Below are 12,321 nucleotides of genomic sequence, written 5' to 3' on the forward strand. Positions count from 1 at the left end.
GCTAGTAAATAGCACAAAGAAACTTTGTGCCTTGTGGCTTTGCTAGCAGCAGCATGTCTGGCAAGAGGTAGGCTGAAGGGCAGAATCTCCACTGGGGGGAAGATAGCTGGGGAGAGGGGCAGTGAGAACTGTGAGGTATGTGGTGATATACATGTGAGTTAATCTTTTAAAATATATACTTCTGACTGATTCTGTTTTTGGAGAAATGAAGGCTGTTCAGATATGGAAATGCCATGTATTTGGGTGAATAAAATACCTCTTTTAAGAGCCCTTTCTGCCTGTAGCTTTTGGCACCTCCAAACTTTATATACCTTTTAGTCCTGCTTGATTCCTATTGCATTTCTACTTATACAGCTGTTCCCCTATACCTTCTCTCTGTCCCTTCAGCCTTTCTTTTCTCCTGGGGAGTAGTAGTGCAGAGATAAAGATGAGAAGTTCAAACCATGCTGATTCTTTTTTTTCTACAAGAAAGGAACTGCAAATTATGCCTCGCAGCTTCTAGGTATTTTGCCCTTCTTCCATCCCAAACCAATGTATTCATTTTCAGTCTTAACAATAAGAGCTGTCAGCACCTGTGGCAGTTGCTGGGGTAATAAACTTATCTCAAGGGGGCAGAAAAGTAACAAGGAAGTTTAATCTGGTGGAAATTTCTTTAAGCAAGGTATGAAGTAAGCTTTTGTTTACCACAGGAGCAAATATGGTATTGCTTACAAAGGCTGACAGCTCTGAGGTTAGTCTGAATGTGTTGAAGCAATTGACTGCATAACTGCTGAAGAGAAATATGGTTGTGAGTCTAGTCATAAACTGATTAAATTTAATTTAAAAAGTGATTTTGAATAACTTTTTGCCTTTTGTTTTTGAGCTTTGTTATATGATGTTTTCAGACTTTCTTGTGCAACTGAAAGGGCTGGAAATTGCCCTTGCAATTCTAGCATGGGCTAGAATTGCCCTTGTGCTTGGAATTTAAGAAAGGCAGAATTCTTTTGCGACTTTAGTTTTGAAGATAGGTATCTTGAGTCTTGTATCACAAGAGCTAGTGACTGTATGCATCTATGGAGTGTCATACACATCAGACTCAGAAGTTGAGGAAGACTGAAGTATTTCCCAGACATTGTAAAATAGGTCATCAGGGTGTGCAATGTGTTAATGTGTTCTAGTTAAAAGTAAAAATAACTTTCAATATATTTGTCCTTAAAATATTTCTTTATTGCAGATGACGGATGAGGCAAAAGTCCTTATTAAGTATTTCTAGGCTGTCTGGATACTCTGTAGGGAAACAGCATCAGTGAGAAAAGTAAAACTGTTCAGTAGTGATGTCCTGTCAAGAGCATAGATGTTCTTTGTTGTAAGTAAGAAAAAGATTACATGAAAGAATATAAATACTCTCAGATACAGAAGTATTTGGTAAGCATAGAATAAAAGCTGGCCAGATTGGGCCGGACTGATTCCTATGTTTTCTAAAGATGCATAGAACAAACAGGCTGCTGAAAGTGTAAACAGGAAACTGCATTTCTGGCAAGGAGTTCGGTAAGTAAGTAGAAGCTCATTTATGTGCTTTCTTATGCATCATTTCTCATAATGTAGCTCTGGCTGTGCAGTATAATTAGAATTGCCTTGAAACAGCTTCCTACATGTAGGGAGAGTATCTCTAGTTTAGGAGCCTAACCAGGACTATTTCCACTCTTGAGTATTTTGTAGCATCWTCCCAGTTGGTGCCTGCTCAGAAATAAGCTTTCTGTTTCACACAGCTTGTGCTAATTGCATTGAAGGCCCTATGTAAACAGCTTCTGTCAACAAAGAAAGATTACCTGTGCACATGCTTGCAGTAGTCCCAGTATGGTTTTATGCAGTTCAGGGGATGGCAGATTGTAAGGAAAYTGAATTGTCCTCCAACTCTATTTCCAGCAGGAGTAATATGCCATATTGAAGGTGACAAGATTGAATTTCCCATAAATTCTAAATTTAATCTTGATCTCAAGTTGATAAAAAATTAACTTAGCAAATGAGAATTCCATCTTTTAAGAAGTGTCATAGACATCTGGCAGAGAATATCTGCAGTACCAACTAGTTTTGTTTTTTAAAGGAAGCTTTCAGTAGTAGAAATGAAGCAACTGTAGTTGTCTGTAGCTGGGAAACTGATGACTCAGACCCTATTCATGCTGTTGAAAGACTGTTTTATGAGACCGATCAGAGTTGTGGGTGGACCTTGAGAGGAGTTTGAAGGCAGACTTCATACTTAGTGATGCCTACATCAGTGTCCGATTGTCCCAGCATACACCACTAATGGCATATCCTTTGGGAGGCTTTGCATTTTTCTTTAATCTTTGGGTAGTGGGGCTACAGAAGAGGTCAGGGTGGGGAATTTTGCTATTTCTTTTATCTAAAGAGGTGTACCATCAGGTCAAAAAAGAACTGCTGAAGCAGCACTCTCTTTGGGGGGGCAGGGGGAAAGTTTTGGAGTTTGCTTTGACCCTGCTACACCCCTGTGTGTAACCATTTGTAACTAGTGACATTTTCCCATCAATAACAAAAGGGTATATTCCAAACTTGATGAACAAGACTGTAGCTGCATAGCTCCCATGAATGCTAATAGGAATACAGCCTTTCTCCATTGCCATGTAAGTTACTTTGCATATCCTAAGTGCATTCTCAATAAGCAACAGGGTCAGTGTTAATCACTCCATGGCATTCCAAGAGTGACTGCAGGGATCTCTATCACATTCCCTTTGGTCATGTTATATCTAGTGTGGCTTGATCAGAGTTAGGAATTAAAGTATGCACATAGAAATATTAAAAAGATCTTTAGGAAATTATACCAAGGAACTATAAACAAGATGATGGGGAGCTGACATTTTGTAATCATCTTTAATAAAGAAACATTTATTCTTTCTTTCCAGCAAATACATACATGTCATGTCCCTCCACTAATTTTTGTAAGTTTTTAAGTCATTCTGTTTCAGGACCTAGGGCTAGACTTACATTGAGAAGACTAAAGCTAAGTATCTAAATGTATATTTTAATCATTTAAATGGAGTGATAAGCTGTGTATCATTAAAAGGCTCATGCAGAAAGAAATCTACAGCCTTTGTCCATCTTCATCTGCTTCCCTGCTTGGTAGTTGGGAATGGTATTAAAGTTTCATAGGAAACARCTGTGTCAACATAAGCCAGCAGCTCCAGTAGAATCTAGTTGAAGAGTAAGGCAGTGTCTGACTGCAAGATGTGTAAGATAGAATAAGATGAATTAAGAATTAGAGGTATGCAGAAGGAAATGCTAAATCAGCAGAGACTTGCAGAGTAGTCTGTTCTTCAATGGAAACATTTGCATGTATACATTTACTTGTGTATAACTATTATAATCTGGGCCTTGAGTTTCAGAATTAGCAGAAACCCTTTTTAGTCAGCAGGATTCAATTTCACTCTTAAATTGGTTTAAAACCCCAAACAAACAATGAACTCAGTCATTTAAATTAGCATTGATATGATTTTAATCAGAATGAATGATAGTAACCTGTGGTTAAAAATGCCATTTCCCAATTTCATATTGCATGCTTTTGCTGCTTYCCTTTGGTTAATCAACATGAACTGGTTACTTGAATACATATTTATTAATTTTAAATAAAATTAATAATAGGAATGTGCTGTGTATCTTCTGTAACACAGCCAGTATGGTGCATTGGTTGCCTGATATTTTTTCAAAAATCTATAAAGAACTGCATACTTGCATCTGATTTATGTTTTACTTTGAGCTTAGTACAGGTATCCTCTGAATAAGAAAATCTTCCACTGAAGTCAGTAACACTGAAGGTGGTATATAAAATAGAGTAAACATTGTTTTTGACTCTTTTACAGACTTTGGTATGAGACTCTTAATACCTGCTTGTATACCTATATTGACAAATAAGTGTCTGTAGTGGGATAACTTAAGTATTTTAAGGTTTTCATAGATTCCTTCCAATTTTAGCTGTATGAATCTAAGTAAGTCAGGAATATCTGTTGTTTTGGTATGCTTTCCTTGACAAGAGGAATCCCTTTAGTGCTCACTTGTTTTTCCTCTGAAGGAATTTTTGTATTGTAGTCAAGTCTTTCCTCTTTTTTTTTTTTGAATTAAACATTTTGAGCTTTAAGTTTTGCTCTCTGCTTTCTCTAGTTGTCAGTTCTTGGGACTTGTTTGCATCCTCTGTGGATTTCAGCATCCTTTCTAAAATGTGGACACCAGAACTTTATGCAGCTTCAAATATCGGTTAGTGCTACATAAAAAGGTAAAATTACTCTTACTTTCCCCTACCACTCCCTTCCTCCTCCCCCCTCCCCACCAAACTACTGGTCACTAATCTACTGTTGATACACTCTAAGATTAGCTCTGTTTTTCCCTCTGTCACAGCATTGCACTGGACACTTAGTGAGCTGTTTTTCTGCTAATAGTTTCTGCGTATGAAAATGATCCAGAAGGCCATTTGTAAGGTATAATCTACATTCTCTGGTTTTGAAAGTATTCAGCAATGTTAACAGCTAAAATTGAGAAAAGCTTTCACTGACAAACAGTCCTTTGATTTCACTTCACTGAGTGGAAAATTGCCCTGGTACAGGCAGTGCTAGTCAACTATATGGACTCTTCCACCCTTTTACTGTTCTGTCTATAGGAAAAAAGGCCTATAGGCAAGTGAGGGAGTTGTCCTGAATACCTTTGTTTTACTTTCTTCCTTTGTTTTAAGCTTCTCACAGCTGGAACAGTGTGGAGTAAGCTGACCAGCTTTTGCAGAAGGGAGAAGTAATGGTAAAAGGGAGTGGGAGCAGGGAGACTTTCTCATGCCAGGATCTGATTCATAGTCCTGAAAATTTTTAATGCATTAACAGGTATGACCTTCACAGCCTGTCGTACTGATAAGCACTTGACCTGTGCATTTAAGGTGCCTTTAATTTTCACCTATAACTATATGCAAGTGTAAAGTAATACAATGAGTTATTATTCTCTAGTCCTATTATTAGTAATGGTAATGGTACTGTAACTATATGTATCTTGCTATGTTTTCTTTTCTTAAATATTTTCATTGTAAAGTTGATAAAATTTTATAGAAAGGTATCATGCACTCACAATCAGCTGGAAATCAGAATACTTGTCAGTATAGTGCTTAAGAACTAGTTATTCATATAAAACATGCTGTTTTTCTGTTTTCCTTTATCTTTGTCAGTCACTTCAGGCATTGATTTGTATTTAATAAACTTTATCATACTTTAACAAATATGAAAATACTTCTAAAATAATTCCATTCAACTTTAAGCATTTACAGCATGACTGCAAGTGTCCAGTTTGTGGCTTAAATAAGAAAGGGGTCTAATAGACATACTTTTTAGCAGGAGCATCTTTAATGAATTTTAAGATTCCTTTTATCCCCACCTTTCTACAACTTTTGTCTTTGATTCAGCTTGCATATGGGACAGCAAAATATGTCAGAAATCTTTAAGTTCTCTTTCAATGAGTATCAGGCATGTTAATGCAAATACATTGAGCAATCCCTCCATAAGGAGAGATAGTAACATAGCCAACACCACATCAGTAAAGTACAAAATATTAATATGCATACTGTGACAAGATGTATTTAATGGGAAGCATCAAGGAATTTGTTTTATTAGTTTTTCTCCACCCTCAAGTAATAAATCTTAAAAGCTTCAGTACTGATTCAATGAAATGAATGACTGAATCATTCTGGAGARGCTCTGACAAGTGGACAAATGCTTCCATGGTTACATTGTGCTATGCTATATAGTTATGGAGCTTTGTTGGTTTTGTCCCCCTGCCATTGAAGTAAAATAACAAACCACGGGGAAGCACCACACATGGTGGGCATACACTGGAAGAAACTTTAAAAGATTGTTAATTAGTCTTATACAGATTTTTAAAAGTTTTTTTATTGATTTATGCTATAAATACCTTAAATGTGTCTCAGTATTTTCCTTCATATGTTACTTTGTCATGTAACCTTTTTATTACTTGTCTGAACTACCTCTGACTTTCAACTTGGAATGCCATAAATTAAAAGGCTATGTGCTAYGTGGATTGTTTTTCTAGGAATATTTTTGTATCAGTGATGTTGCTGCATCGATGTAGACTTCTACAATACCTAGACCATCTTTTATGTTTAACAAATCATGTACAGGACTCTTATATACAGTTGTTTTAGGGTGCTTTGTAGTATAGCATAATTAGGTGCTTGTTTCTCCATCTCCTTGCATCTTGTGTACTCARATAAGTTTCAGGTGCCATGTGGAAGAGGGGGATAAAGCAACTCCACTGTCACATTTAAAAAAAAAGGCATACAGCTTAAAGGTGCTGCAGGTCATACATTACAAATAATGAAATTCTGAAGGCCTTAGGTTTTGCTCAGGACAAAGTATAAATGAAATGGAAGGGAGCTGTGAGGAGAGTATGTACATCTTTTTTTCCTTGCAAACCAGCCCTGAAAACAGTGCATGTTATTCTCATCTGTATTAGCAGCTGATTTCATTTTTCTCTCTACATGCTTGAGGGTCTGCAGGATCAGTGTATTAGCATCAGAATGCTAAGATAAATGCTGCTTTATAGATACAATTACCAACAAAATGGATGCCAGGGTTTATCTCACAGCTAGAAAAATAAATTGATAAAGGTGGAGGGTAGTTACTTTTGAGACAAATTCTGGCCTTACTGCTTTCCTTTGGAAGCATACTTTTATTTTGGGTCCTTAATTTGCACAGATCTTTACTCAAGTAATATCCCCTTGATCTTGAGGGGGAAGAAGTAAATAACATGAGTAAACATTCAGTTTTCACTTAGGGAGTTCCAGAGAAGTCAATTCTTGTTGAAAAACATCAAACTGTTTCCAAATAGTTTCTCCTCTTTTCAAAGGGAATACCTGTCACCTAATGGTGAACTGGGAAAGCAAGTGAGATTGTGTGCAGCAGCTGGAACTATTTTGCATTTTTCTTTAGTCTGAAACTTTTTGAAGTCTTTCAAATTAACAGCAATTTAGATGGAAGGTTTGTGGAAGGCTTTTCACTTTTGTTTTCAGAAAAATGCAATTTTGGTAAGCATTCTTAATGAATTTACCTTTTAAGTCTGATTTGAAGTGCTCTGAACTTGTGTGTTACCAAGATATAGAGGAACTTTTTAGTAATTTAGCAGGTGTTCTGTGGAAAAGCTAAGTTGTTGTATACTATATGCAATATCAGTGACATGCTGCAAATGAAGAGATGAACATACTTGACTGGAAAAAATAAGACTGCAACTTAGCGATGATAACTGCACAACAGGAACAGGCAGACAATTCTTGCCAAGTTCTCTTCCTGTTTCTCCATGTGACTGACAAGCCAGTGAGCTCCCACTTTGGTTTGAATGGAGTCACTAAACATTGCAAGACCAAACCATTTCTTCAGAGATTTTTTTGTCATAATGGCAGCATGCTCTCAGAAATTGTATGCTGGAGCTTGGACAGCCAATGCAGTAAGCCAGGTTATTTTCCAATAACTGTACAATTCTTTAAATTTGACATGTTTACATTAACATTTTCTTAGTTGTTTTCTCACTTTTTTGTGAAAGTCTTGTAAAATATATAATTAAGTTTAGGAATAGAAAAGTGATAATTATGTAAATAGCACTTTTGCAGTAATGTTTGGTAAAAATATAACAGCCTCTGAATAGATGCTAGGGAGCATTTCCTTTTTCTGATAATAGGAATATTTCCAAATTTCAGTTTAAAAACTTTTAAACATTGGTATGCTTTACCAGTGTATCACTAACGAGCAGTACCATAAAAAGGTTATACTTTGCCTAGCTGATCACAGGAAGCATAAAATACATATCCAAAGAACTAGAGCATGATCTGCTTAAAGTCCTCATTTTTCAATTTCTTATCCTGGACATCTCTGGAAAAAGAGGAGCAAGACATCTGAGTTTAATCTATATCCATCTGCACATCAAGCAGTCAGGCATAAATTACTGGGTGAGAACCTTACACTACTCAAACTTTGCTATGTAGTCACCTCAGATGGTACAAAGACTTTTGGTACTCCTACTTTGTGCTTTCTTACATGCATTTAGTTATCTATCAGGAAACTACCCAGTGAATCAAAGATTGTAATATTAAAGCATTCCCAACCCATCAAGATGCACATGCAGGAATTCAGGAAGGAGAGTGTGGGTATTGCTCAACAGACATAACATGATCCTGGTGCTAGTTACATACTTTTCCAGAGTGGGGTAGCTAGACAGCAGCAGGAAGTTATCAGGAACATTTCAGACTTCAAAGAACAGAAAACAAGCTTGCTCATAAGCCTCTATGGGGTAGTGGTCAGAAGCAGAGGTACATGGCAATGCAGACTAGTCAGGCTCAGATCAACACACCTCTTTGGTACAAGTCTTAGTCAATTCTGCCCTCTTCCAAAGTGTGATTTTTTTTTTAAATTTTTTTTAGCATGGTTCCTTGAAGAGTATGCTACCAAAGTAATGTTCTATATTTCTGGTACTGTTTCATTCAATACTACCAGTTAGATCTGCTCCCCAGTATAAATCACATTAAGAAGTAATCAGAAGGAACATGTGGAGCATCTTAGACAACAGCTGAGGAAACAGTTATCTGTGTGGAATCAAATATCAAACTACAGCTGCACATGGAAGACTAAGTTCTTGTGGAAGTCTGTGGTGTTCTTAAGTTACTTAGAATGGTCTGTCTTACAGAAATGCTCCTGAAAGGTTTATCACTGCAGACCATGGTTTAAAGAAAATCCCTTTTCAAAAAGGGCCTTCCTCCAAGGAAATCATCTGCATCTTGTCACTTGCTCTACAACCAGAGGAACAAGATTAGCTTGAGTATTCAACCTATAGGCTGGAACTGATCAAAGCAGTATCTGATGGATGATGCATGTTTTTGAAGTATTGTATTATATGGGAAGTGATTCATTAATAAAGACCCAAGAAATAAAGTTGTCCGGTGTATTTTGAGGATTCACCTACTGAAGAGCTTCACACATGCTTAATATTATTCATTCAAAGTAGTTCAGTGTGCTGCAGCTGGCATACCAGAAGAGGCAGACCAGTGTGTTAATCTGTGCATGACTGAATATCAAAGTGTTCAGAATTTCCTTGTTTGCTAGTTGCATATAAGCATATGTTTAGACGAAAACTTGGAAGCTTGGCTGTGTCGGATGAAAACAAAGCATTACTAGATATTGAAATAAAAGCAACATGATAATTTAAAGTTGGGAAGCATGAAGGAGATCTCAATTTTAATGACATTTATAGAAGTTCAGCAGATTTGATCATCAGCATTTAACTTTGCTATCTAATATTTACAATGTAATGTTTGCAATATCTATGACTGAATACCAAATGGCCTTAATATTCATATAACAATCTGTTTTATAAATAAAAATATAAGCAAGAGGAGAAAATACTCCCTTTTTGAAGCCCTTTGGAATTTTTGCAATTCCTTATAGCTGTCTCTTGCCCTTCAAACTCTTCTCTACCCTTCCCCTTACTCCTTTCCTTCTTGGGGATTTGTTTCTTTTAACTCTCTTCTCTGGTCTTTTCTTTCAGATGATGCCAGTAAAGGGAAAAGGCAGGATTTCAAAACAAACAAACTGGAGTCCATTGATTGTATTGCTGCTGCTTTCAGTATTGGTTTACTGAGCAGCAGAACCATTTTTAACTTGCAGTTTTGTGAATTCAAAACAAAGGAAATCCAAAGAAACAAAGAATTTGAGGGGTGTACCTAGTACACCTTATTTACTGCTTTTTTTGAAAAGAGAATGATGACCTGGAGGCATAGTTCTGTGCAATGCCAGATCTATTGTAGGTCCAATAGCCAGCCCAATTGTTTGTTCCTGACATTTGTAAGGGGTTAAGAGTGCTGTGCAGGCAGCATGCTGAGTTGTTAAAAGTGGGCATGGAGTGTCCCATGTCAATCACTGGTAACCTTTCCAGCTGGCTGAGGAGCACTGTTGACAAAATCCCATGGGAGTCTCTCATCCTTGTATCTAACAAAGGAACTACAGTATATAGGTCTCTGGAGTAGTGTGATGAAAATGGAAAAGTAGTCAGGAAATCCTCAGGGATCTAGAGAAAACAGTGGATTGCATATTGAGTGGGAGAGAGTAGTAAAAGCTGCAGTCATTTCAGATCTGAATGCAGTTTTGTTGAAAGTTTCATCAAAGTTTCTGTGAAACTAGCTGTGTGAATCAGTGGCCCCAAGTCTGAGTTCTCAACTTCATCCTTTGTCTTCTAGCTCAATAATTAGCAATGTTTTATGTGCTCAGGTCTGCTGTAATTGAGGACTGATGGCTATTAAGGCAATCCCTCTGATACTGAGCAGCTTGATGGCCTCTGGTGGGAGCTGAGCTGAATATAAGGTCACTTCAGTGCCCACAGAAGCTGGAGGAAAAAGGGCAACATGAAGTAACTTTCCTAAGCTGAAACAACATTTTAGAATAAAGCATAAAAAAGAACTTTATGCCTACCCTATCAAAAATGTACTAGTTATTTCTGATGCTCAAACATCAAGTTCTTTGTAATGCAAGATTCTGCAGTTAATAGTATGGGCCTTTGAAGGACTACTTGCTCTTTTTTCAATATAGAAAAACTTGAACTGATGCATAGAAATAATGCATAGTAAAGTCTTGATAAAAAAACTGTTCATAAATAAAGCCAGGTGGACTACTGCAATAATTGATCAGACATATAACAGAATATCACATATATCTGCTTGAATTCCTATTAGAGGTCCAACATTCTTAAAAAAAAGTACACTTCTATTTAAAAAAAATAAGTGATTTCATCATGATCTTTGGTAATTCATTCCAGTGGACTGTTTCCCTTACTCTTAACAACTGTGATTTATTCTGAGTATTAATGTCTAGTTTTGCTTCTGCATGTTAGATCATCTATGCCTTTATGTGCTATATTGCAGATTTCTATTTATCAAAGTTCATTTTTTCTGCGGCTAAATACAGAGTAAGTTCAAGGATGTATTCATCTTGGCTAACATTACCTAATGTCATTATCTAAAAACAGTCTAAAAGGTGTCTAGTTTGAGATAGTCATATGGACTCTGTGTTCAGTCAGGGGAAAGAAACAAGGACCTCTCGGAGGTAGTTCATCCTATCCTATTATGTGACTAGGTCAGACCAAATGGCTGATGTTAGATGGGATGTTTTCCAGCTTGAAGCATCACTTTTTCTTGTATAAGCTAAATAGTTATTGAGGTCTTTGAGTCTTTTGTTATAAGTTGTTTTCAAACCTTTCATCATTCTCTAGCATCTTCTTTACCTTTTCCAGTTTAATTGCATTATTCCTGAATTGTAAACACCATAAGTACACAGTATTGATGTAGTGACCAGGATAATGCCATTAGAAGGTCTGAAGCCTTCTAGATCCTGTCATTTTTTTAACCCTACTACTACATTATAAYTCTTCCTTGCATATGCAAAGATTACGTTAGCCTTTTTGGCCTCCAGTTTGATTCATCTGATCCTAAAATTGTTTTCAGAATCACTGCTTCCCAGGATACAGTATTCCATCCTATAAACATGGCTTTCATTCTTTTTTCTAGATGCTTGTCTTCACAGCTGGCAATACTGAATATCGTTTGCTTGCATCCAGTCCTCTCTTTGTGATCTGTATCACTGTGTTAAACATTGATTTGTTTTTCCATATACTCCAAATAAAAAAAAGAGAGCAAAGGAAGCTCATCTGAAATGCAAGAATTCTCAGTAAGCAAATAGCAAAAGTTGTAAAAATTTTCTGCTTTCATTCAGTGCAGACTCCTATTTTGTCCTTAACATTTCCCTCAGCCTTTCCTATAAATGAAATAAAGCTCTGGGTATTAACATCTAAAATTAGGCTAGAGGTATATTTGGATTTTTATCCAAATACTTACATTCCAATCTGTATTAAAACAGGAATTAAAAATACTCTGTTTATTTAAGACTGATGAGTAATACAAGGTTAACAAAAGTAATGTATCTGTCAAGATTCATGTTAGATATCTACTTCCACATTGCTTTTGCACTGAGTTGTGTCAGAGCCATAATTTTTCTAGCTGCTTTGGAGTACTGTTTTGAGAGAACAGTCTGCAGGTTTGGCACCAAAAAATTGACAGGATCTAGCAAGCTTGAAGTGCCAGATATGTGTTTTTGTAGTAGAGTAAGAATATACTGGAGTTTGGATTTCCTTGGACTTCCTTTCTTTCATTTGATAGAATGCTTTCAATTTGTACACGAGATGGAGGGAGTGTGGGAGTGTTGGTGCATCTAACTGGATTCAGCTAAATGAAATTGTGATGCTGCTGCA

General features: G+C 36.6%; 1 protein-coding gene across 1 annotated transcript in view; it reads left to right on the forward strand.

Moving 5' to 3' along the window:
• The window catches only part of LOC112966763 (G-protein coupled receptor 98-like), a 75,166-nt gene that overhangs the window by 1,035 nt on the left and 61,810 nt on the right, over positions 1-12,321 (forward strand). Inside the window, exons 2-4 of the mRNA XM_026067189.1 lie at positions 1,214-1,527; positions 4,150-4,242; positions 4,384-4,463. The gene's annotated coding sequence lies outside the window, so the exon portion shown is untranslated. The remainder of the gene's footprint in view (positions 1-1,213; positions 1,528-4,149; positions 4,243-4,383; positions 4,464-12,321) is intronic.

This window comes from Apteryx rowi, unplaced genomic scaffold (assembly GCF_003343035.1).
Source record: "Apteryx rowi isolate R43461 unplaced genomic scaffold, aptRow1 scaffold_104, whole genome shotgun sequence".
In the NCBI taxonomy this organism is placed as follows: Eukaryota; Metazoa; Chordata; class Aves; order Apterygiformes; family Apterygidae; genus Apteryx; species Apteryx rowi.